General features: G+C 45.0%; 1 protein-coding gene across 1 annotated transcript in view; it reads right to left on the bottom strand.

The window, feature by feature from the left end:
• LOC144798589 (cornifelin homolog) overlaps nucleotides 1-22,263 on the bottom strand; it is an 88,423-nt gene extending 66,160 nt beyond the window's left edge. The window contains exon 1 of the mRNA XM_078669543.1: nucleotides 22,176-22,263. The gene's annotated coding sequence lies outside the window, so the exon portion shown is untranslated. The remainder of the gene's footprint in view (nucleotides 1-22,175) is intronic.
• Between the last annotated feature and the right edge of the window lie 4,428 nt (nucleotides 22,264-26,691).

Genomic DNA, 26,691 nt, shown 5'->3' with positions numbered 1-26,691 from the left:
ATTCAACTCACAAGGCGGATTACTGGAACCCCCATTAAGACCCAGCACTTTAAAGCGGACTTTATGAAGTCCTAGAAAGGACTGAGCGCTCACCTCTTCTGCTGAGCTCATAGACTGATCCTCCCTTAACTGCCTACACATTTTTATATGTTATACTTTTCCTCTCTCCTTTTTAACTATTCTCTCTGTGAGTGCTGTGAAGCTGAAAGGCACACTGGGTGCCATATACAATAGCAAGAAATCTGAATCTAGCTTTACTCTCCCTAAGTCAATGAAGACCTCAGTGAATAATGTCAGCGCAGCATTGCACGGAGGGCAGGAAATAGTGGAGCACCAGATGTAGTAAGATTCCCCTGCTGATGACGTCATTGGCGGTGCTCAAGTTGCTTTTGTAGACATTCCTACTTGTAGCCCACCGCACAGGAGCCATTCATGTAAGATGTGTTTCAGAGTAAAAGGACACATTACTCATAGGTATATTAGGCAATATACCATTTGACCACTTGCATGACCCCTTGCCTAAGCCTGCTTACACATGGCGTTAGGATTTTGGGCAAAGCCAGATCAGGCTAGTTTAGTAGGCTTGACTATGGTTTTTTGATGGTAGACAACGACACTCCCCCGACAGGGGCATGGCACAAAGAGGTTTGGGCACATACTGTCATCTGTTCTATGCAGTCCCATTGTAGTTTTCCCTATGTTAGCCTATCTGTACATGGCTGTGTGGGTCTGTGCATGAGTGTGTGAGTGGTTTTGTGGATCTGTGAGTGGCTTTATGGGTGTGTGAGTGGTGTGAGTGGTTGTGTGGGTGTGTAGGTGTGTGTGTGTGTTTGTGAGTGGGTGTGCAAGTGGTTTTGTGGGTCTGTGAGTGGGTGTGTGAGCAGCTTTATGGGTGTGTGAGTAGTTGTGTGGGAACATAAGTGGGTGTGTGAGTAGGTGTGTGGGTCTGTGAGTGGATGCATATCTTTTTTAATTGGGGCCTGGATCTGCAGATCCCTGTGGAGCACAGAGAGGGTCATGCTAATTGCCGCAGTACATCCGCGGACCCTTACAAGCTAAAAAAAATATATTTTTGGACAGATTCTTGCCCATGAGGTGCTCCCAGAACCCCTTTATCAGTCACATGGGGTCAGATTACCTTTACCCTGAGCACTACTATCACTTTTGGAACTGGGAACTGGGGCCCGATTCACGAAATGGCAGCTGCAACTTTCCTCTCAGATTGCAACCAGTCAATCATGGCACTGCTGTTGTTGCGTGGCCCTATGGCACCATTGTGATGGATACGGGGTGGATCTGTATCTCTATAAATATATATACTAGCTTACCCGTCGCGCGTTGCTGCGATCTCAGAAGAAAGGGAATTTAAGGAAACTTTCTATGATAACATTCAATTTACATTGTGTCATTTTTATTGAAACGTATTCATTTTAGTATGGAAAACATTTTAAAGTGTTGTTTTAATTCTGTTTATTTATTCGAGTGCTTGTGGATACATGGTATTTTTTGTTTTTCCGTCTGGTGCGTACACGAATAAATCAGAAGGTTTTCCGACGCGTGAGCTGGCCACATACAGTTGTCTATGTGAGAAGCACGGAGGGATTCTGCAAATCTAGTCCACACACTTGCAGCGATTGTCCTTGTGCTTTGTTGATGGTCATTGCAAAAGCGAGTCGCACCAGAAACTGTAAACGTTCAGTATTGGAAAGATTATGAGGGTCCTGGGGGGCCGGGGGCCGATATTTAACAAATGTTTCCTTTTTTTTTTTTTTTTCCTGAAACCTTCGCGTGAGTGTACTCAACAACTTAAAAAAAATTAATTATTTTTAATATTATTATTATTTTTTGCCAGAAAGCTTTGCAGGAGTGTACTCAACAACTTCCCAAAGTTTCATGCCGATCGGATGAATGGTGTAGTAATGCATAAAGGACAAACATTTGTTTTTATATATATAGAAATATATATAAATATTTTTACTTTAATAACTCCAAAACTAGTGAACAGATTTATACCATATTACAAAAAGGACCTTTGCCGGGCAAAGATCTAGCTTTCTGCCAAATTTAGTGCAATTCTCTTCTGTGGTTCGGGCTGTAGTCATGTCTAAAATACCTTCAGGAATTTGCTTGGGCAAAATGCCTTTTGGGATCCCCCCTTTTTTAATGTCCCCACCTGACATATAACCTCGAAAATTTCCAGACAGCAGCTGAAGTGACAGACAAACAAGTTTTGAAATGTTCATGAAAATTTGTCAAATTATTAGCAAAACAAAAACACTCTTCATTTATATATGTTCCACAAATGCCACACCTTAGTTCCATACGGCAGCAGCGCAGTCATCAAGTGAACGGGTACAGTTCATTTGCCTAACGCGTTTCACACATTCAATACGTCCTTGTTCACAGGCCTGAGCAGCAACGAATTCAAATGGCAAAAGTCTCGGAATGATGTTGCAAGTACCTTTTATTGCCCACAAGTGGGTCCTCACATAATGTCCAAATTGCACTCTGGGATCCTATTCTTATGTATTGCTGCCATAGTTCGTAATAAAACTCATGACCTTAGGCAATCAAATTGTACCCGTGCATTTGATGACTGCGATGCTGCCGTATGGAACTAAGGTTTACAGATGGAAAGTGGATCCTAAAGCTTGTGACATTTGTGGAACAATTCATTTATATATGTACCTTTGAGAATAGGAACACTGAGGCGCAACGAGTCAAACCGCAAGAGCAATTTTATAAACTGTTTGACATCACCCACTGGAGGGTTGAAAAAGCAAGGGGCAGAGAACCGCAAATACCAGCATGCATTTAAAGTGACACAACCGGGCGCCCACCAGGGGGCAAACATTATAAATAATGTGCAATTGACTTGTTTAGTTTCTCTGCTCAGCACAAATGATGTCAAGACGCCCCTTTGAGAAAGGTCGTAGTGCGACCGAAACATGTAAGGACTGCCGAAGCTGTGCGTGATTAAATCAAAGATTACCTTCGTTGTGGTGTGCGGCTATGTCTCTTCTGAGGGGGAGAGTTGGTGAATATATATATATATATACATACAAAAACTACTTCCCAAAAGAGAAAAGGCGGAGGCCAGAGGGGATTTTCAGAGGAGCACTTTATTTCAAGGACGCATCGGTAAGTGGCGGCAGATGCATTTCGGCCGTCTTGTTGCCTTCTTCAGTGCCCTGCACCCACGAAAGTCCAGCAATTCACCCAGTAGCTCTGCTCCACCTGATATGATGGTGACAACACTATGCTCCTCCCCTGGCAGTCAGCTCACCTGTCGGAGAACGTGGCTAATACTCAAACTCCAACTCCCAACATGCATCATGATTATGCATGTGGGTCGGTGGCGTGGGGGGGCGAAAACCTTGAATGGTACCGGCTCAAGTGTCCATATGCAGGCTGGGGTGGCATGACTCGATCCCTCACATCCAAAAGCAAAAGCTTATATATATATATTCCTCCACGTTCCCCACCAAAGCCACTGCCGAAATTCCGAAACGGGTGCTCCTTTAGTCGCGAGGGTAGGACTTGCGTGTTACACAACAACTTAGTCCACAGGTAAGGAGCACTCACGGGGTAATTCGCGTATTTATTAATGCAATACACAGCAAATACATTTCGGAATTTGATCCTTCTTCAGTGCTTTCATTGTATTAAAAAATGTGACACAGTCTCTGATTTGTTTAAATTTCGTCACCTTCGTTGTTATTGGTGGATCTGTGGCCAATGGAGGAGCTACAATCCGGGTAACTTCTTTCTTGCTTTCTTTGGCCAGCATGGATGCCGAGTGTATCGCCATGATGTTATTGCCAATGCGATGTTTTTCTTGACTCATTTTCTGTTCATCCATCCATGTTAGATCCCCTTTCTACAGTATCAACCACCTTCCATTGCTCCCCAAATGGGCTGCCACTCTCCCGATTCTGTGTCCCCCTGGCCTGCACCCTCTCTCTTCTCACCATTCCTGTGGCCTTCCTTTGACCTCCCTCCCCTCCCTGTACAGCCCATTCTCCTCTCATCTCACTGTATCCATGGCCTTCCCTTTACCCCCCTCTTCCCCCTCCTCCTCCCGCCATCCATTTCTACTTCTCAATTTTCTCTTCCTATGTATGATCTCTATTTTACCCCTCTGCTCAACACCAGTAAAAATTTCACTGTAACTCCATCCACTCCTTTTTATCACCATCTTTTCCCCCTCAGACCCTTGCATCCCATCTCTCTCCCCAGTCCCCCACAGCCCACTGTCCTCCTTTGCCTACTTCACTTCCTCCCCCACCTTTGACCCTCGCACCCCAACACTCTCCCCGGTCCCCCACTTCCCCCTGTCCTCCTTCGCCTGGGCCACTCCCTCCCTTAACCATTGAACCACCCTTCACTCTGCGCTCAGCACACCTCTCTCTGGAAACTAAACTTGATTCTCTAATCTCTTCCATTTCCGAGGTTGAAGCGTCCATTTCACTTTTATGTGCTAAGATATCCCCTCCCCGAATAACCTCCCTAGGAGTTCCTTTCTCCCGCGCCCCAATAAAGCCAACCACAGTCTGTCCTCCACAGACATCACCAACTTACTGGTTAGAGACAAGACCACCAATGTCAATTCCCCTCCACTCGCCTCTCCTAACAATTCTACTCAATTTACCATTCAGACCATCTCTTCCGTCAGAACTTACCAGCCTCCCCCTCAAGGGGCACCCTCATTCAAGAATCTAATCCCTATCCCACTTATCAGTCCAGACACTCACATCACCAAACCAGTTGCTTCAGAGCTACACTGTATGCTCCATGACTGCAGATCTGCAACCAAACACAAATTGGAAATCTCTGACACTATCACCCACCACAATCTCGACATGCTCTTTCTCACTGAGACCTGGTTTAATGACTCCTCTCACACTTCATTTGATCTTTTGATACCTACTGACTACTCTATCCTCAGAAACGACAGAACAGACAAGATCGGAGGAGGTGTTGCGATTATCTTCAGAAACTCCCTGCAAATCAAAGCCTTTTCCCACCATCCTCTTTCGCACTTTTGAATGCCTTTCCCTAGAACTCCAAGTTCATCATGGCACACCCTTCAGGTTCCATGCCATCTACAACCTGCCTGGTAATAACTCTTCCTTCATGGAGGAACTCATCGACTTCATTAGTGACCAATATTCACAAAGCGACAAGCAGATTTTCCTAGGTGATTTCAATCTCCACTGGGGCTCCGCGGAAGACTCGGCTGCCTACAAGCTTGCAACCCTTCTCTCACCTAACGATCTTGTCCATCACGGCACGGAATTTACACACGCCAAGGGCTCAATTCTGGACCTTGTTATTTCTAAATCAGACCGGTTTACCACTGCTCCCCCCATCCGTGTAGACTGGTTCGACCATTTCCTCATTCCCTTCTGTTTTCACCTCTCGCACATTATAACTCTCGGCCAACCTAAAAGACCCTCTACTTGGTTATGCAACACAAAAAACATTGATCTTGGGACTCTATGTGATTCTGCTATGCGTTCACTTCCTAGTCTAGATGCGAATACGGATGTCAATGATCTCACTCCCCATTGCCTCTCAATCCTTGCAGTCGAAATCGACAAGATTGCTCCACTCCAAAGCAAAAGGAAAAGACCCACCCCATCAGCTCCTTGGTTCAATAAAGCTCTCTATGACAAAAGGTAAAACCGTAGAATCTTGGAGAAACATTGGAGACAATCTTCATCCACCTCCAACCTCTCTCTTTTACGTTCAGCAAGATCCAAATACCACAAGCACATCTTCTAGGAAAAAACATCTCATTTCAGATCCCTCCTCGATTCAGCTAAAAACAGACCCAAAAAACTTTTCCACCTCATCAAAAACCCAAATTGTTCTCCCCAAACCATCAAACCTGAGGATGCTTCAAAGAAAGCAACTGAGTTCGCTATATTCTTTGATCAAAAGGTAAAATCTCTGGTGGAACAGGTCACGCACCCCACCCCCATTGAGGAGCGAAAATCCTTAGTCACTTGGCAGAACTTTGCCGCCATCTCAGAAGATGATCACCTTAAATGCATCCTCAAAACCAAACTATCCAACCATTCTTCTGACCCCATACCCAGTGTCATCGCCATTGATTTCTATACCAACACTCTCTTCCTCAGTCAAGGATCCCGCCCAGTTGTCCTGAAAACAGGACAGGTTACCCCCTTCTAAAAAAAACCCTCTGCAGGTGCAAACGACCTCAATAACATCCGCCCCATCACCAACCTCCCTTTTCTTTCAAAGATCACAGAAAAATGTGTTGCAAAACAACTTTCCCAACACATTATGGACAATAATCTCCTCGACATGTTCCAGTCTTGCTTTATTCAAAATTGCAGCACTGCTGCGAGTGATCGATGATGTGCTGCATATTCTCGATTCAGGGGAATCGTGCCTTCTGATTCTTCTTGACCTCTATGCAGCCTTTGACACTGTTAATCACAACACCCTCCTTAACACTCTTCAACAGAGAATGGGCGTGGAAGTCACAGTACTCAAATGGTTTGCCTCATTCCTCCCGGACAGATCCCAAATGATCAAGATTGCGAACAGTCTCTCGTCGCCACGGGTGGTTGGTCAAGACGTCCCTCAAGGTTCTATCCTTGCTCCCACTCTGTTTAATCTCTATCTGGAACCATTAGGGAACCTCCAAAGCAGATACACTGAAAAAATTGAATGGGCCAGGGAGAAAACCCAATTGCATAGTTTTAAATCTGGATACGGACCTATCATCAAGCCTGTGTGCCTGTTCAGGCTGTATGAGTGCTATCCCAGCCGTGCTAATGTCCCCCATTGAGGCCTTATCTCGAACACATCGAGGAAAATATAAAGCAGAGGGGCCTAATTTTGATTGCCTCCTTTTGAATGCCAGGTCGCAGGTAAAGCACAGCCTGGAATGCGCTATGCTAATTCAGGAAGAAAATATTAAAATTGCTTTTGTGACCGAATCATGGACGGATGCGGCTTCAGGCCCGGACTTAGTTAATGCCACTCCCCCTGGTTACCTTAGTTTCACGAGAGATTGCCCACTGAGAAAAGGTGGGGGGTTGGCAGTAATATATCATAATTCTCTCAACGCCTTCTTTCACCCTTTAACTGTGGATGGATGTGAAGCGGTAGCATTTAACTTTAATCAGGGCAATCATCACTCATTTAATGGCTGTTTAGTCTATAGACCCCCTTGTCCTAAAAATATCTTTCTGAGCTCGGTGGGAAGCATACTGGAGGAGGGACTCTGCTCTAAGGACTTTACGGTCTTGGGGGATTTCAATTTCTATTTAGAAAACCTCCTGGACACGGACACCAACGCACTTATCGATCTAATGGATGGTGCCGAGCTTAAACAACTGGTTAGGGGTCCTACGCATAAGGCTGGTTATACCCTGGATGGGCTTTTTTCGAACCACCCTACTCTGGTTTTTACTAAATCTATACCGGTCACCTGGACCGACCATAGGGCACTGATATTTGCCATCTCAGTGCCAAAATCCCAAGGTGGGGGGTGTCCGCCTAAAGTAGCCAGGATATGCAGGGCCTAGAACAAAGTTGAGGGTAGAGCATTGGAAGACCATCTGCTCTCCTCCAAGGAGCCCCTTCCATTAGAGGTGGAGGCGGCGGCTCCCGCCCATACTAGTTGGATTGAAAAAGCCTGCAACATCCTCGCCCCACCTAAACTGCGTCTCCTGGCCAGAGCCCAGGCCTCAGCACCGTGGTTTTCTGAGGAATTAAGAAATCATAAGTTGGAATGTAAAAAACTGGAATGGGTCTGGCGAAAGGAATACAGGGAAAGTGATAGAACGCTTCTTAAACAAAGCCTCCTAGCATATAAAAAAATGGTGGGGAGGGCAAAACAAGATTACTAAACTAATCGCATAAACCTCGCTAAGAACTCTGCGAAGGAACTGTTCACAACGGTGTCCGCTTTGGCTGACCCGGTCCCCGTGGCTATCCCCGCGAGTCTTGAATTATGCAAAGATCTTGCCAAATTCTTTCTAGGAAAGGTGGAGACCATTTTTAAAGCCTTCTCTAGTCAGGAGAGGGTGAATAGACAGGTGACTACTCCAGAAAATGTAATGGAGCTTACCTTAGGGCAAAAATTTGATTTTTTTTCACCTGTAAATAGCGAAGAAATCACGCGGCTACTGTGAGCGGCAAAATCAGGCACTCCGTCAGATCCTTGCCCGGTGGTAGTGATAAGAATGGCTCCAGAACCGATAGTCACAACGTTGGTGACCGTCTTTAATAACATGCTTATGACAGGAGGTTTCCCAGCGTGCTGGAAACATGCCTCTATTTTGCCCCTACTTAAAAAACCAAACTTGGATATCAGGGACCCAAATAATTACCGCCCAATAGCAAGGCTCCCTCTACCAGCTAAACTTATAGAAAAGGCCCCGAATACTCAATTAAGCTCCTTCCTTGCGGCCACTCAAACTCTTGACCCCTCCCAACATGGTTTCAGACCCTACCATAGCACGGAATCCGCCCTCATTAAAACAACTGAGGAGATCAGAGCGGTGACCGATGCGGGAGGGAGGGCTGCCCTGTTGCTGTTGGACCTCTCCGCGGCCTTCGACACGGTCCACCATGGGATCTTACTCGACTGTCTGAAGGCCTGCGGAGTACAAGGGAAGGCGTTTGACATACTTAAAGCCTTCCTGTCCGGCAGAGTCCAGAGCGTGGCCTTAGGAGATTGTGAATCAAAACCTTTCATCCTGCCCTGTGGAGTTCCTCAGGGCTCGTCCCTGAGCCCCACGTTATTTAATGTTTATGTCAGCTCATTGGCACCAGTAATCCGGGCCTTTGGCTTTGATCTTACATCATATGCTGACGACACCTAGATTGTGGTGTCTTTACTATCAGGGATGGAAGAAGGAGTAGCAAGGAATTTACAGGACTGTATGCTGGCGGATGGAAACTGGATGGCAGTTAACTGCCTCAAATTAAATTCAGCTAAAACTGAAGTCATAGTGTTTGGGTCAAACACTAACTTTTGGAGCCCAAACTGGTGACCAGAGCAGATGGGCAAGGTCCCCTCCCCAGTGGCTAAGGTGAAAAACCTGGGGGTGTTGATTGATGATCAACTCACCTTTTGTCCCCAGGTCAATGCACTATCTTCTTCTATGGCTTATTTGCTCAAATCCATCCGTAAGATCCTTCCATTTATTCCAGGCAGTGACAGAAAAACAGTGGTCACGACGCTGGTCATGGCAAGGCTGGATTACTGCAATAGTCTATTTCTTGGTGCCCAACAGGGGGTACTCAATAAATTGCAGGTATTACAAAATGCGGATGCCAGGCTCATATTGGGGATCCCAAAATTTGTACTCTACTCGAGGGAAAAGCCTACCCTAATAAATTGAACAGTGGCCCAAGACGGGTCCCAACAGGATAAGTAACCCACAACATGGAGCTCACCTAAGGGTCATAGAGAGGTCACACGGTACACAGAAGGTATTATAGAAACGTATAAAAATCTTTATTTTCTTTTTTCCATATTTTTTCTATTTCATCAAAACCAACTTATTGAAAAGAGTGTAATGTTCTGATACATTGATTAATAAAGTTTTAAAACATATTCTAATAAATATTATATATATATTCAACATCGTCACCCCACAATACCTCTCAAGCACCACATCCTCTCATATCTTTCATTCACATCCAGACATTCAACAAAAAAGATAACACATTCCTCAACGTAATCCCCAGAGTGACACAGTAAATAATGGGATCCTGGAAGATCTTCGTGGCCAGTTGCCAAGTTGTTAGACACAGGATCCAGAACACACGTAAAGCCAATGCGCGTTTCGGTGCTCAGCCTAGATGAACAGGCGCACCTTCATCAGGGCTCTCACGTCGAGGTAGTGGGGGACACAACACCTCTCGTCCTATTTTGTCAAACTTGTTAGTTTCCACAGTCTTAGAGGATGAGACAAAAACACTCTCGAAGGCAATAACAGGTTACACAGTATTGGTCCGGTAGCGCCCGCTCTGAAAGAGTCAATGTAGCCACGTTTAAAATATCAAGTTTTCGATCTGTACTTCAGACTCAGCGAGAAGACCAGTCCCTAGTTTCACCAACACGTTGTAGGCACCTCTGATTCTGCTCCCTTCACGACCGTCCAAGTCGGCGGTTCCGCGGGCTATCCCACATGTGCTCTCGTAACAGACGATCGATCAGCGTATACGGGGTTCCTCTCGGCGGTAACCGGTGCTCGCAGCGTCAACATTTGTCCCTGTGTCCCAGGAGCTGGCTAAACTCCATTGGCTCCCAATGCAAAAGAGGATTCTATTCAAAGCATTATGCCTAGTATTTAAGACCTTATAAGGCAAGGGACCCTTATTCTTTCGGCAGTACTTTCATTGGTATCGTCCGACTAGAAATCTTAGATCAGCTGACCTGGGATTGATCACTGTGCCTCGTATTAGGAGAGCGTGCTGTGGAGGCAGAAGCTTTGTGCTGGGCGCAGCCAAAGCTTGGAATGCCTTGCCCCATGCCCTCAGAAAAATGACGGACCTTATGGCCTTTAGAAGAGCATTAAAGACATGGCTGTTTACCAACTGATTCCCGATCCGCCTCTACTTCAGGAGTGACACTTAGCGCCAGGACACCTACGGGTAACAGAGCGCTGTACAAATGCCAAAAATAAATAAAATAAAGAAATAAAAAAAACTGGAATCCTCTACCATCTCTATGCGGTTGACACCCAAATCTACCTCAATGTCTTCCTCCCATGATCTCTCACTACTCAACTTTACTCTCAACTCTATTCACAACTGGATGTTAGTTCACCAACTCATTCTCATTCCTTCCAAAACGGAATTCCTCCTCTTATCTAGCTTTTTCTCCCCGCCTCCTGTTCAATCCTGGATGGATCAGTTGAATTACTCAACAGTAAACCCATCATTGTTGACTGCGCTAAATCCTTAGGTGTCATACTTGACAAAAGACTCAACCTAATCTCACACAACAACTCCATGGCCAAGAGCGCACGCTATTAGCTGTGCCTTATGTGGGGGATTCGTCGGTTCTTTCCCGGTGAATGACCTAAAAACCTTGGTTCAATCGCTAGTTCTCTCTAGACTGGATTATTGTAATTCTCTTCTGACTGGCCTTCCCAAATCTCACATCTCCCCCCTCAAATCTGTCCTCCATTCAGCAGCTCGCATCATTTCAGGGTCCAAACAAAGTGACCGCATCACTCCTATCCTGTCCTCTCTCCGATGGCTTCCCATCGAGGCTAGAGCTATCTACAAAACGGCTTGCATCATCCACAAAGCTTTTCACTCTTCCTTCCCTCGCTATCTGGCGAATAAACTGGAATTGTCTGGAGGCTCAAGACCTTCTCGGAATGCGGAAAAGTTCCTGCTTGAGCCCCCCCACCTTCAAAAGGGAAAAATTGATGGCGCAATCGTTCTCAGGTAATACAGTCAGAATCTGGAACTCGCTTCCTCCTTCGCTCCGTGCCACCTTCTCTACTCGGATCTTCAAAGCGGACCTCAAATCTCTTCTATTCCAAAGACACTTTCAGAACTAATTCCCTCCTTCTCAGACCCCGCCAGGAAGTTCTTTAGTCATTGTAAATTTCTCATATATATTTATATTTTTGTTTGTACATTCTGTACTTGCTGTGTTTGATATTGTGTTCCTTTTGCCTGCGTTGTTTTGATTCTATGACCTGCTATTTTTCACCAGGAATTTCTTTAGTCATTGTAAATTTGTCATATATATTTGTATTTTTGTTTGTACATTCTGTACTTGCTGTGTTTCTTATTGTGTTCCTTTTGCCTACGTTGTTTTGATTCTATGGCCTGCTATTTTTGTTTGTTCCATTTTTGTAACAGTTCTATCATGTAACGTAACTCGTTCTATTGTACATTGCTCTGACATCTTCGGGTAAACTCTGCGCTTTATAAAAATGCATTAAATAAATAAATAAATATATATTTAAATACATAAATAAATACATAAATAAATGTGAACAAGGCCAGGCCAGGCTTGTCCAAAACGCGTCATATCGTATGAACATGGTGCTATCAAAATAAGTTGCATGTATTAATTTGGAGTCTGTGCACGGTCTTCATTTTTGTCTTTGGTAGTTTGAATGACATGTACCCAAAGGATTAGTACATATGTGGGTATGGTGTGTCTGTTGTCAATCTCTGAGAACACTCTTGTATATCCTTGAATTGATCATAATTTTACCATTATTTGATTTAATCTTATGTTTTGATACACTGATATATAAAACATAATTTTGTAAATGAACGTAATCATACTTAAAGAAATATATAAAATCAGAAACAATAAGAAAAGCTAAGAAATGTTATCAAATGACAAAGGATAACAAAAATGTTCATGTGGTAGATTGCAAAAAATGTTTATGCGGTATATTGTAAATAATGCTTAATGATATGTACTATGCAAGAAGGATGAAAATGAAATAATGAAAAAAGAAAAAAAAAGAAAAGAAAATGTGTCCATAACAGGAGACCCCAAAGGCACAGTCTTTCCTCTGATAAGGAAAAACATGTGACCGTGTTTAAAGGTTAGCCAAAGCGTGGTGCACTATGTGAACTGGCACATGCATCAACATTGGAGTTTGCGATTCCTTAATTGCGAAAAATAAGGAATCGCAATTAAGGAATCGCAAACTGCAATGCATCAAGAAATCGCTAAATAAATTGCGATTTCTTAAAATTCCTTAATTGCGATTCTCAATTTAAGAATCGCAATTAAGGAATCCCTTCCCATTCATTCCTATGGGCCTAGAGGCCCATAGGAATGAATGGGAAGACATTCTCATTTTGCGAATCGCAATTAAGGAATCGCAAAATGAGAATGCAATTTCAAGGGTGCAGGGGGGGTCCAAAGGACACCCTGTTGCACCCCTGAAATTTGCCATTAAGTACATTTTTCATACACACATGCCCCAAGGGCATGTGTGTGTGTAAAATGGCACTTTGAAAAATGCACTTTTGTGCATTTTTCAAAGTTTTCGCAAATTACCATGAAGGTCAACTTCATGGTAATTTGCACCCCTTATTTGCGAATTCGTAAATTTTAACAGTTTGATGCATTGCATTTAAGGGCACTCAATTTGAGATTCCTTAAATGCAATCGCAATTGAAGAAATCGCAATTTTGCGATTTCTTAAATTGCGAGAACAACGAAATGCATAATGCATCTCAAAAATGGAAATTGCATTTGCAAACGGCCGAATTTTGCGATTCCTTTGATGCATGTGCCCGAAGGTCATGGCAGTGACTGAAACGCATCGTTTCAGAGAAGCAAGATCGAAATTAAATTAAAAAAATTAAACTGATGGGTGTCTGAGCTTGGTCCTTTGGGGGATGCAAAAAGGATTACGGGAGATTAAGAATATTGACGGAGTGGCTGTCTCCATATTGCAGACCGTCATTCTATGGTGGTCCGAGGCATAGTCAACCCAAAGAGGAGTGGCGCGAACCAGTGGGGAGTTCACAAGCATCTCCGAGAAAGAAAGCCAAGAAACACCCCGTGAGGAAATCTGAATCCTTACAGAGAGGTTGATGCAGGAGCGAGTCAGAGGGCCCTATCCGTGCAAACTGTAGCAGGGTAAGTCAAGACAACAGCGGGTTGAGAGATTGCTTCTGCGCCACAATTTTAAACAACTCAAGTGTGGCATTCAAGTAAGATATGGTAACTATCCCCCAGATGCATCAACAACCCATTTTGCGATTCTTTAATAGCGAAAAATACCAATTCGCTATTAAGGAATGGCAAAATGGAATGCATCACGAAATCACTAAAAAAATAGCGATTTCTTAGAATTCCTTAATTGCGACTCGCCTAGAGGCCCATAGGAATGAATGGTGAGACAATCTCAATTTGTGAATCGCAATTAGCGATTCGCAAATTGAGATTGCGAATTCGAGGATGCAGGGGTGTCCAAAGGACACCCTGTTGCACCCCTGAAATTGATCTGTGCAAATATGTTGCGCACACACATGTCCTTGGGGCATGTGTGTGCGCAACATGAAACTTTGAAAAATGCACTTTAGTGCATTTTTCAAAGTTTTTGCAAATTACCATGAAGTTGTACTTCATGGTAATTTGCGTGCCCCATTAGCGAATTCGCTATTTTTAAAACTTTCATGCATTGCATTTAAGGAATCTCAATTTGAGATTCCTTAAATGCAAATAAGCGCAATTTAGCGATTTCTCTATTTGCGATTTTTGCATTTGGGATGATGCATCCCAAATGCAAAAATACCGGTCGCAATGGGCTTGATAATATGCCGTAGAGAATTCCAATAGAAGCCCATGTTCACACCAGAAAATTGGCTGTGCGACAGGGAGGCCGCAGCAGGTGAACTTTTTAACAATGTAGCAAGTGACACACAGAGGAATCTCTCACAGGGCCAAACCTCAGCAGGAGGGGGGACTGACATCAAAGCAAAGTATGGACAACTAGAAAAATGTATGAAAACGAACAAGCAAAATGGCGGGAAATGAAATAGATCTTCAAATATCTTGAGGCAGGAAGAATTCCAAGAGGCCTAAGGATCTTTGTGTCTCCGAGTTATGAAAGCCGCAGGGTAGACATGCTAAAAGAATGCCAAAACCAAGGTCCAATTAAAAAACAGAGAACCTATCCTCTTTCATGAAGTATGTAGGAAGGAAACTAAGCAACCAATGAGGATGATCGCCGCCTACTGTGAACAGGAAGATGCTCTCAGGTAAATCCTGCAACGACACTGGCATTTGATGCAGGGACATCTATTGGTGGGTCCCTCTATGCCTAAAACCCCTCAGATAACCTTTAGAAGCGCACCATCCATGCGTGATGCATTAGTACACAGCAGTCCAGAGGTAGACAACACAAGATCTTGGTTACAAGAAATAGAATGGGTTTTTACAAATGCTATAAGTATAAGGCATGTACTAAAGTAGTAAACACTAGAGAATTCACCACACCATTCAACACAAAATCCATAGCAATCAAGGGATTTCTAATTGCAAAACTGAATTTGCGCTGCTATCCTGCAGATGTGGTCTGTCGTATGTGGGGAGCACAACCAGCAGGATACTCCAACATCTTAGAGCAGTAAAAAAATAAAGATTGGTTGTACCCAATAGCGAAACATATTGGTGACGTATTTTACAATGATGCAGAATTCCTATCATATTATGTGATAGATGCTGTCTCAAACTCCATAAGAGGACCTAATCGAGAGAGAAAACTGAGACAACTTGAGAGATGATACATTGATAATTTGGACACAAAATTTCAAAATGGCAAATCAAATGAAAATTGAAAAAAGAAAAAAATAAGTACAATATATTTGCAACCTTTTGGACATGATATTGAAGTTTACGCCCAAAAATAATGTCCTGTCATTGGTTTGATTTCAATATTTAGTCTTCTGTTTAGATTAATGGAAATAGTTAGCACTATGTGACATTAAATAGGTGTACACCTCGCAATGTGTCATGTGATCAAGGCCGAAACGCGTCATGATGGATGTGCGGAAAATAAAATAATGGTTTGGTCTCTAATTTGAGCAGAATATGCCCTAGCAAGGAATCTTTGTTTCGACTCATGTTGGGCCTTTCTGAGTTTCTCTTCAAGCATTTAATATTAACTGCTGTAGGCTGCCTTCTGTGCAGCGCTGCCACGCTGTGACAGCCAAGTCACAGTTTGTGGCCGAAGCCCCCCTGCCCATCCAACACGTCGACGGAAAGGGGTTCTTTCTTGCTCTAGGGCTGCCTGCACCCTCTGCCCCCTGCTTCCAAGTGCGCAGGTGCTCTAAGAACCCTCCCCGCCCCCAGGGGACGCCCAGGCTCTCAGAAGTGAGCGCCTCTCCCGTGCCAGCGCCTCTCCCCTGGGACAGGCATGCGCCTCAGGGCGCTAAGCCGACCTTGTCGCTAGTCTCTGCTTGAGAAGCATCACGAGGCGCTGCTTGGAGATGAGGGGCCCAGGCGGGGAGGCGTGGCCTCCAGTCACAGCTCCCCACTGACGCGCTGTGTGATCTGTGGCAGAGAGAGCCGTTTCAACTAGAATACTTCCAATCTTGTTTACGGATAAATGTGCGCCCACCTAGGACTCCTGGCAGCTTTTAGTACAACAAGCAGGTGTTTTTCACACAGGACTGCACTCGTTTCAACCAGCAGCAGTATTGTGCAAAGACAAGTGTTCACTTCTAGTTCCTTAGGGAGCACGCCGTGACCCTTCCCGCCCACCTCCTGTGCTGCCAGCGTGCACAGACCCTACCCTGACTGCAGGACAGAGGCCTGGGGAGACACTCGGAAAATGTACTGTATCTTCCATTAATAAAAAACAGTCCGGTGCAAACAAAGTTTAATATCTGCGTTCATGTGTAATAAAAAGTATTATTGAAAAGTCTGAGTCTTAATTAACATTACTTGTTAAGGATGTTTCTTTAGGTTCAGTGACCCCCTTTGCAGAGCCACCTCTAGAGGGTACATGACGCTTCCAAACTGTGCCCCCTTCCTTAATATCCGTCAGATTCTTCTGAATAGCACAACTGCACTCAGCTATTTATAAAAGCGCATTACGATCTCCTAACTCACTTACTGAGGGACACTTGGGGGTATGTGCACCAGGCCTCTCCTGGTACCATGAATGCACTTGAATTGAATCCAGGTGCACGGGTCAGTTCATCAGTCAGGATTTATAGAGCGCCTAATCACCCCCGAGGGTCTCCAGGCGCTGGGTGCAGGCTGCTCGGGGGCTTCAGTAGTCAGAGAGCCAGGTCTTGAGTCTCCTTCCGAGTTCCTGGAGGAGGGTGATGTGCTCAGGTCAAGGGGGGGCTGTATCAGGATTTTGCAGGGACCAATGGAAATGTTAGTATTTTTACAGTGAGGTGATAATTGTACATGTCAATCCATCAAACATAGAAATCTAACAGCAAACCGAGGGGCCGATCAAGATGAGTCAAGAGTGAGTAAGGAGCCAGTATAGGAAGAGGGTGAAGGTCCTGGTGGTCTAAGAAAGTGTGAGCAAAAAAGAGAGACAATGAAGGGAGAGAGAGAAGAAGTAAGAGTGACAGTGAGGGGATGGGATGGGGGTTAGAGGCCTCCAGCGAGGGGTTATGGCATCAGAGAGCCCTACAACTTGGCTCTAGATTCTATCACATTCATAGCATTACCTTTCTGCTATCATTAGTTTCTCCCCCTTTCTCTTTATCACTATCTCTACCTTTCTCCTCTCCCCTTGCCTCTAGTATTTATTTCTCTCTCTGTCAGTCTTGTATCTCTCTTTTTCACTCTCTCACCCCTTATTTATATCTCTCTCTCTGTCTTGTATCTCTATTTATCACTATCTCTACCTCTCGCACCTCCTATTTATATCTCTCTCTGTCTGTCTTGTCTCTCTTTATCACTATCTCTACCTCTCTCATCTCATATTTATATCTCTCTCTGTCTGTCTTGTATCTCTTTATCAATATCTCTATCTCTCGCACCTCTGGTTTATCTCTCTCTCTGTCTGTCTTGTCTCTCTTTATCACTATCTCTACCTCTCTCATCTCATATTTATATCTCTCTCTGTCTGTCTTGTATCTCTTTATCAATATCTCTATCTCTCGCACCTCTGGTTTATCTCTCTCTCTGTCTGTCTTGCATCTCTTTATCACTATCCCTACCTCTCTCCTCGCCTCTCTTAGTTATAGCTCGCTCTGTCAGTTTGTTTATCTCTTTATTTATGTTGCTTTTTTTACAGCTACCTCTTTCTGTGTCTGTCCCTCTGCCCTCTCTGCTTGCTGCTCATTTCCCTCTCTCTGTTCCTCTCGGGTCTCGTTTTCACCCCTCTCTCTAGTTATCTCCCCTATTCGCTCAATCTGCCACCCCTCTCCTTCCTCCTATGATTCACGTCTTCCTTTCTCTTTTCTCTCTCTTTATTCCTCTCTCTCCTGTTTCCTCTGATTTGTCTTTTTTTCTTCTCTCCCCTCTTTCTTTGCTGTCAGACTCCCTCTTCTTTCTCTCTCTTTCTTTCCCTCGCTTTCACTCATCACTCTCTTCCTCGCTCTGTCTCTGTCTCTCCTTCTGTGTCTGTTGTCTCTCTCCCTCACACCCCTCCTCTTCCTCACGCTCAGGACGTTGATGATCTCACTTCACAATGCCTCCCAGTCCTTGCAGTCGAAATCAATAGCGTTGCTCCTCTCCAAAGCAAAAAGAAAAGGCCCATTCCCTCAGCACCCTGGTTCAGCAAATCCCTATATGAAGAAAGGAAGCAGCTAAGACTCCTGGAGAAACATTGGAGGCAAGCACCCTTCACCGATAACTTGGCCACGCTTCGTTCAGCAAGATCCGAGTACCACAAGCACATCTTCCTTGGGAAAGCATCACACTTCAGAACCCTCCTTGACTCAGCCAAAAATAGACCCAAAAAACTATTTGATCTCATCAAGACCTCTAACTGCTCTCCCCCAACCTCCAAGTTGGAGGATTCTACAAAGAAAGCTTCTGATTTCGCTGTATTCTTTGACGAAAAAGTGAAATCACTTGTGGTTCAGGTCGCTCATCCTACCCCTCCAGAGGAGCGCAAATCACTAGTCATCTGGCAGAACTTCGACCCCATCTCTGAAGATGTCCTCCTCAAGTGCATCCTCGAAACAAAGCCCTCCGACCACTCGCTCGACCCCATCCCTAGTGTAATTGCCATTGACTTCTATACCCTTTCTCTTCCCTATTGGACCACTCTGGTCAACCTCTCCCTCTGTCAAGGTTCCCTCCCTGTTCCCTTCAAATCTGGGCAGGTCACCCCTCTGCTTAAAAAACCCACTGCGGATGCGAATGACCTCAACAACTTCCGCCCCATCACTAACCTACCCTTTCTTGCGAAGATCACAGAAAGATGTGTTGCGAAACAACTCTCACGTCATATCAAGGAAAATGATCTTCTTGACAATTGTCAGTCCGGCTTCATCCAAAACTGCAGCGCTGAAACTGCCCTGCTGCAAGTGATCGATGACGCGCTGAGAATACTAGACTCGGGGGGGTCTTGTCTTCTAATTCTCCTTGACCTTTCGGCAGCCTTTGACACTGTCAACCACAACACCCTCCTCAACACCCTTCAACAGAGAATGGGCATGGAAGGCACCGTGCTTAAATGGTTTGCTTCTTTCCTTTCTGATAGATCCCAAATGATCAAAATAGAGGACAGTCTTTCACCTCCTTTGGCAGTGGGTCAAGGTGTTCCCCAAGGCTCTATTCTTGCTCCCACATTGTTCAATCTCTATTTGGAACCTCTGGGAAATCTCCTAAGTAAATCTGGGGTCAAATATCACCTCTACGCTGACGACACTCAAATCTACCTCAAGGTTGCCTCCACGCACGATCTCTCTGTCCTAAGCTCTACCCTCGACTCCATTCATAACTGGATGTCAACACATCAACTGATCCTGAACCCCTCCAAAACTGAGTTCCTCCTCCTCTCCTCCTCACTTTCTCCTCCCCCGGTGCAATCATGGATGGACCAGATGAATCTGCTGAACACTAATCCCATCATTGTCGACAGCGCAAAATCCCTTGGTGTCATACTCGACACAAAACTCAATCTACTCTCTCACATTAATTCAATTGTAAAGTCTGCCCGATACCAACTGCGCCTTCTTTGGGGGATTCGTCGCTTCTTCCTGGTGCATGACCTCAACACCCTGGTCCAATCGCTGGTCCTCTCCAGACTGGACTACTGCAATTCTCTTCTGACTGGCCTCCCCAAATCCCACCTATCCCCCCTTAAGTCTGTTCTACATTCAGCAGCTCGTTTCATTTATGGGGCCAAAAGAAGCGACCACATCACTCCCATGTTATCCTCCCTCCGCTGGCTCCCCATCGAGGCTAGAGCTATCTACAAGACTGCCTGCATCACCCATAAAGCCTTGCACTCCTCCTCTCCGCGCTACCTGGCGAATAAACTGAAACTCTCTGGAGGCTCTAGACCATACCGAAATGCGGAAAATCTACTGAACCTCCCACTTTCAAGAAGGAGAGATCGATGGCCCAATCCTTTTCAGGCAGCGCAGTGAGAATCTGGAACTCACTTCCGCCTCAGCTCCGGACCACCTCCTCCTCCCAAGCCTTCAAATCTGACCTCAAAGTTCTCCTTCTTCAAAGACATTTCCAAATGTAATTCATGCCCTCTCTGCTATCTGAAGGAAGCCCTTCAACTACTGAAAAACCTACTTTATTTGACTATGGAAGTGTCTTCCAAGTGTGTTCTTGTGGTTTGAAAGTCTGCCTCTTATTGCAGTATTGTCCTTCCTCCTGTGTCTGGGACTCGTGGGTGACTTGCACCCGTCACTCTCTCCGGTAACACACTGTTTTCTACCTCCTACATTTGTTTGTTTCGACACCTGCACAAGTGCCACCATGGCCTACGTAACGTTTGTTCTTGTGCTGGAGTGTCCTCCATATATTGCAGTATTATACCTCTATATTTATTTTGTACGCTTTTTGTAACCTGCACACGTCACTTTTTCCTCCTGCAATGCACCGTTTGCTACCTCTTGTATTTTATTGACTCACGATTGTCACTTTTGTAATGCACCGTTTACTACCTCTTATACTTTGTTGGCGCACAATTGTAATTTTGCTTAATTTAATGTAACGTTTGCCTTTGTATTTTGCTCACTTGTAATGTTCTCATGTATCAGTTCTGTTCCTATTGTGAAGCGCTCTGACACCTTCGGGTAAAGTCCGCGCTATATAAAAATGCATAAATAAATACATAAATAAATAAAATCCTGATGATTTCTAGGGGGTTTGCCTAACTGGTGTAATTCTCTCTACTGTAATTACCGCTATTACTCATAATTATGCGTTATTGTGTGAGAAGTTGATCCAGCATTTGGCGCTATTTTCTCAGAACAAAATGCCCCCGTGCCTTTACAATGGTCCCGAGGATGCTTCGTGTGCTAAGAAAATAGCGCTCAATGCTCCGGGACCCGGAGAGCGGCAGCCAGCGGCCGCTCTGTGTTTGTTGTTCCTCTGCGCCTGCGGTTGGACTATTGCCCAGCATTTGAATGCTGACCCCCAGCTTCCAAAGTCGGCAACTTAGCCCAAAGGCCACCTCTTCAGGTGAGAATTGAGGTGCATCGACGGAGCTGTGTGGAGCTCCTAATCCTGGAATGGCCAGGAGAACTGAAGGTCAGGGTTGAGATGTACGGGCAGAGCAATCAATGTCTCCTAGTACGGAGACTGCAGAGGGTTCGACGAGCCAGGACAAGGTACATTGGTGGAGCTGTGGGTGGGCCATTGAGTCCACAGCACCAGGAAAGAATGCCCAGGGCTCCGGCGCTGTAGCAGAGCTGTACGGCTGCGCTGTGCTAGTATTATAATAACAGGGGGTGATGTAGCTTTGGATCGAGGTGCACTGGTGGAGCCGTGGAGGGGTCGTGGAGTCCCCAGCACCGTGAAAGCATTCCCAGGGCTCCGGCGCTGTAGCAGAGCTGTACGGCTGCGCTGTGCTAGTATTATAATAACAGGGGTTGATGTAGCTTTGGATCGAGGTACACTGGTGGAGCCGTGGAGGGGTCGTGGAGTCCCCAGTACTGGAGAAGCAAGCCAGCCCAGGGCTCAGGAGCTGTAGCAGAGCGGTATGGCTGCGCTGTGCTAGAGTTAGAATAGCAGGGGGAGCTGTAACTCTCTGTAGAGGTGCACTGGCGGAGCTGTGCGAGAGTCGGTGAGTCCCCAGTACTGGAGAAGCATGCCAAGGGCTCAGCCGCTGTAGCGGAGCGCTATGGCTGCGCTGTACTAGTGTTATAATAACGGGGAGCTGTAACTCTGAATAGAGGTGCACCGGCGGAGCTGTGCGGGGGTCATGGATTCCCCAGCACCAGGAAAATATGCCCAGGACTCCGGCGCTGTAGCAGAGCTGTATGGCTGCGCTGTACTGGGGTTAGAATAACAGGGGGTGCTGTAACTACCGGTAGAGGTGCACCGGCGGAGCTGTACGAGGGTCGTGGAGTCCCCAGTACTGGAAAAGCACTCCCAGGGCTCAGGCGCTGTAGTAGAGCTGTATGGCTGCGCTGTGCTAGTATTATAATAACAGGGGGTGCTGTAGCTCTGGATAGAGGTGCACTGGTGGAGCTGTATGAATTGCAGCACTGGTATTCTAGGTGAGGAATAATGCACCCACCTCTCTCTCGCCTCCTTCCCTCCCGCTGTCCTCTCTCTTCGGACCTCGTGCTCGTCTCCACCTGCCGGTCACTGGGCCCCTTCTTAGCCCGGCCAGGAGGTGCCCACGGGGAGCTCTGCGAACGAATGAGCGCCTCCTGGAAGCGTTGGCCCTTTACCTGCTTCGGACAGAGGTGGGAAACTGGTTTTGCTCGCAAATAGACGGAATTCCCCAACGACACCAACCCCCTGACAACTTGAACTTTACCTCTCTGACTGCACAGCTCATGGAGCCTGCGGGCCCGCAAACATTCTCCAAGGGGCCACAGAGCACGGTCTGCGGTGTGCCCGAGGGCAGCATTGATGCCAGCAGGGCGGGAGAGGGCCCTAACAAGGAATGGGGTAAAAACATGTGAGTGAACCTCGGCACTCCAATCAGTTCAATATTCATTCTTAAATATTTCTGTATATCAGTCAATTTGAAAAAAACAGCAAACAAAATAAAGTTTTCATATATTTGCTGTTCAATTTGATATACATATGGAACAAACAGTTTTGACCATATACTTGGAAGCAATAACATTGTATTACAAGAATGGAGGGCTTAATACACCGATCCTCCTGTCAGACGTTGGACCGGCAGCCGACACGTGTTTCGTTATAGCCTTATAGCCCGCCGTAGAGGGATATACCGGCTATTAAAGGCCCTCTCCAGCGTTAAGGGCCCCGAGCCGAAGGCGAGGGCCTTTAACAAGGGAGAGGAACTTTAATAGCGGTATAGCCCATCTACGAAGGGCTATAAGGCTATTAGAACATTCTGTCACTAGAGGACAGAATGTTCTAACAAAAAAAATAAAGCCTTATGGGAGTGCGAGGGGATTGGAATCCCATCAGGCTCCCTGAAGCCTTTGCTCACAGCCAGAGCTGTGAACAAAGAAACATTTGGAATGTTGGAACGCCAGGCTTATACCGGCGATTATAAGCCCGGAGCACTCCATTGTCTTCAATGGAGCTCCCAACATTCCAATGTTCTAATACAGAGTAACTTTTTCAAGGCTTCAATAAATAGTGGATACGTTCCAGAAGTATTCCATAGACATTCTAGTCTTCCAGTGAAAAGGATCAGTCCCTAGCGAATATTAGCAAGAGAAAATCAGGACCATTCACAAAGAGATTCTATTCGAAATAGAATCTTTACCCGGAACATAAATTGGGCCCCAAGTTTTAACTCGATCCAGTACGAGTCGTAAATTGATAGGCGATGAACGTAGGGCTGTGATATGCCCCTGTCCGTAAGCATTCCGCCGTGCATCAAGGCTGTTCCGAGTAGGTTACCAAGGTTGTTGTTTATGACTTGTACTGGATCCATTTGAAACTTGAATGTCTATGGAATACTTCTGGAACTTACCATGGGGTAAAGGGTTGTGCTAGATACAAGAACTGTATTATTTCATCATCACCACAGGCCTTATTTTGTACAGGGTTGTTTACAGAAGAAACATGAACATATCACTCAATGCACTTCTTTTTGGTACAAAACTATAATTTATTTCATTTTTATCTTTTGAATAATTCTTTTTTTCTTTTTCTGTTATTTAAATATTGTCATAGTTCATTTAGTGCATGATTTCAATTCGCAACCTCATATGTTCACAACATATGCACGATATATATATATACATCACATACAATACAAAACAGTGCTGTACACAACTCATATATAAAACTAGGAGAGGAAGTTCCTAAAATAACAAATCTTTTCTATGGCTGGCGGTCGGATAACATACGATGCGGGTTTTGGTGTTTTTGAGCCTTCCTCAGGGGAACCGTCTCAACTTTTCTACAATGAAGTGTACAATAAAACACAATAAGAACACATTTAACAACATTTAAGGCCTGAGACTTCATTATTGATACAATTATGAACACATGGGGGCCCATTAGCATGTCGGGCGGATCTCCACCTCCCGCATGGTGGTGGTGATCCGCCCGACATTTGTGCCCACCCGCATGCTAATTCCCCCGCCATATTACTATGGCGGGGGGGACACCGGCGGATGAAAAGACGATCCGCCGGTTTTCTGCCGGTAGGCAATCTGCCCGATTGCCTACCGGGCAGAAAAGCAGTTAATATGGTGGCAGTGGCTGGTAGACACAGGCATCCATATTATGATGTATGTGGGGTTTTGCCGTTGCCGCCACGGAAAGGCAGGCGCTTCTCACCATTGGGGGCCTGTAGCTGGCCCCCAGGGATTCTGGGGGGTGGGGGTGCACATGGGGGTACCTATGGTACCCCCCTGCAGTTCCATGCACAACATGGCAGGCACCGCACGATGCCTGCCATGTTGTGGATGAAACTACATGACATGCCTTTTTGGCATTGCGGTGGGCGGTGCTGAGAGCACCGCCCGCCGCAATGTCAAGAATGCAGGATGTGCCCGCAAATGTGGCGGGCGCATCCTAATGTCACCCACGGTACCCCCGGACCATTGGCGGGCGGTCCCATTCTACGAATGGATCCTAATGATGCCCTTAGTGTTTCATTCTCTAGATACGATTTCTGAGCCTGTGTTCTCCTGTCGCTATTCATTATTCCAAAACGTATACATTTTACCATCAAAAAACAAATTCAGAATTTGTATCTTGTGCAAAAATAGGCAGAGAAAGAACACAAAAGAAATAGATCCATATGTACCAGGATAAATCACCCAATGTGTTAGATCAATTAGAGTGTATTGCTCACCAAGCAATCAGTAGAAAATGAGTGGTTTATAAAGGAGGGCAATGTTGTGTTGCCCCAGAGATAAAAGGGATGAAATATATAGGAAAACTGAATTTGCTTTTCCAAGTTATACCTGTAATTTTGATGTAAAGATTTTGATATTCAATAATAGGCGGGAGAAGAAGAAATTTTATCCCGGACTAATGGTGTTTCATTGGGGGTCCAATCTCTTCTGGAATGCTATTGATATATATATATATATATATATATATATATATATATATATATATATATATATATATATATGCAAGCTCCACAACACCACATATGTGAGCCACTCTCAGGGCGGGTGCCGAATAACGCGATGGTGTTCGCGTACAATATGCAGGCTCCAATTTCCAAAAATACCCAGCCGGGTTTACAGAAAAAACAGCACTCACACGGGCAGCAGCAGTATTTTCAGCAGATCGGTTTATTCAACAAAGGCAAACAGACGCGTTTCGGGAGTAAAATCCCTTCGTCAGTGTTATCGTTTGAGCGCCAAAATTTTTACCCTTATCACTGTTCATGCCCAATGGCGACACAAACAAAGGACTGATGCATTTGCGTACGTGTGGCGCGCCATCTTTGAACGCCTACAATCTACACAAATTCGTCTGTATGAGATATAACAATTCACAATGTTTTAAATGTGTGACAGCGTCTATAAAGACGTAAGTGTGTTAACACTTGAAACAATCTCGCCGTGTATCGGCAAATTTTAAAGCAGCCATATGCCTGAGAGAAAAGGCATTACCAAGAATGCATAATCAAAGCGAAAAATCGCTACCTTCAAAATAAATGCTATACTAAGCAAAATCTTGCCGTGGATCGGCACTTGCAACCTAATGTCAGGTTGCTAAATTCTCAGGTCATTGACAAAAAGATAAACACACAAAAATATATATCTCATTTTGACGATAAAACTTACTTACACTATATACATTTTCAGAATTTCACCCCGACATATAATCACAAATCTTCCAAAATATTGCAAACAGTTTCATATAGTTAATCATACGTTATACGATATGTTCTTAGCCCAAGTGAGAGGCAAGTTCCTCCCCCATATTCAGTCCCTTCGGAGCCTTGGTCTCAAGATCAATGATAAATCTAGATTCTAATCTTCTCAGAACCTGTAACCGATTGCCTCCTCTGGGGTTCTCAGTTACTTGATCTAGACAGAAATATCTTAACAAAGTCCTATCACTCTTATGTTTGATGGCAAAATGCCGTGCTACCGGATAGCTGAAATCTTTATTGGCAATTGCCCGCATGTGTTCCAATATCCGGAGTTTAACAGGATTGATGGTACTACCCACATACCTTAACAGACAAGGACAGACCAAACAGTAAACTGCGTGGTCTGTGTGACAAGACATAAATTTTGTGATTTTCTTTTCACCTTGGCAACCTGGCACCTCATATGTCAACGTTCTTTTGCTTGCCGAGCATGCTTTGCATTTCCCGCATGGGAAAAAACCCTTTGCATCTTTCAATGTTCCTAACTGTTTCTTCTCAACTGGAAGATAACTGTGAACCATTTCGTCTCGCAGCGACCTTGCCCTCCTAAAGGTGATAGCAGGCACAGCTGGAATATCCACATCTACAATTGGGTCAGATTTAAGAATGTGCCAATGTTTGGACAAGATTGATCTTAGTCTGAAAGAATTCGCAGCAAACGGTGTGATCATTCTGAATTGAACTTTATCAGATTGGGAGATCTCTTTCTTTTCAAACAATTTGCTGCGAGGTATTTTTCTGACTTTTTTCAGAG

This window comes from Lissotriton helveticus, chromosome 12, assembly GCF_964261635.1.
Source record: "Lissotriton helveticus chromosome 12, aLisHel1.1, whole genome shotgun sequence".
In the NCBI taxonomy this organism is placed as follows: Eukaryota; Metazoa; Chordata; class Amphibia; order Caudata; family Salamandridae; genus Lissotriton; species Lissotriton helveticus.
Note: the sequence above shows the minus strand (reverse complement) of the source record. Positions and strands in the feature narration are given on the sequence as shown.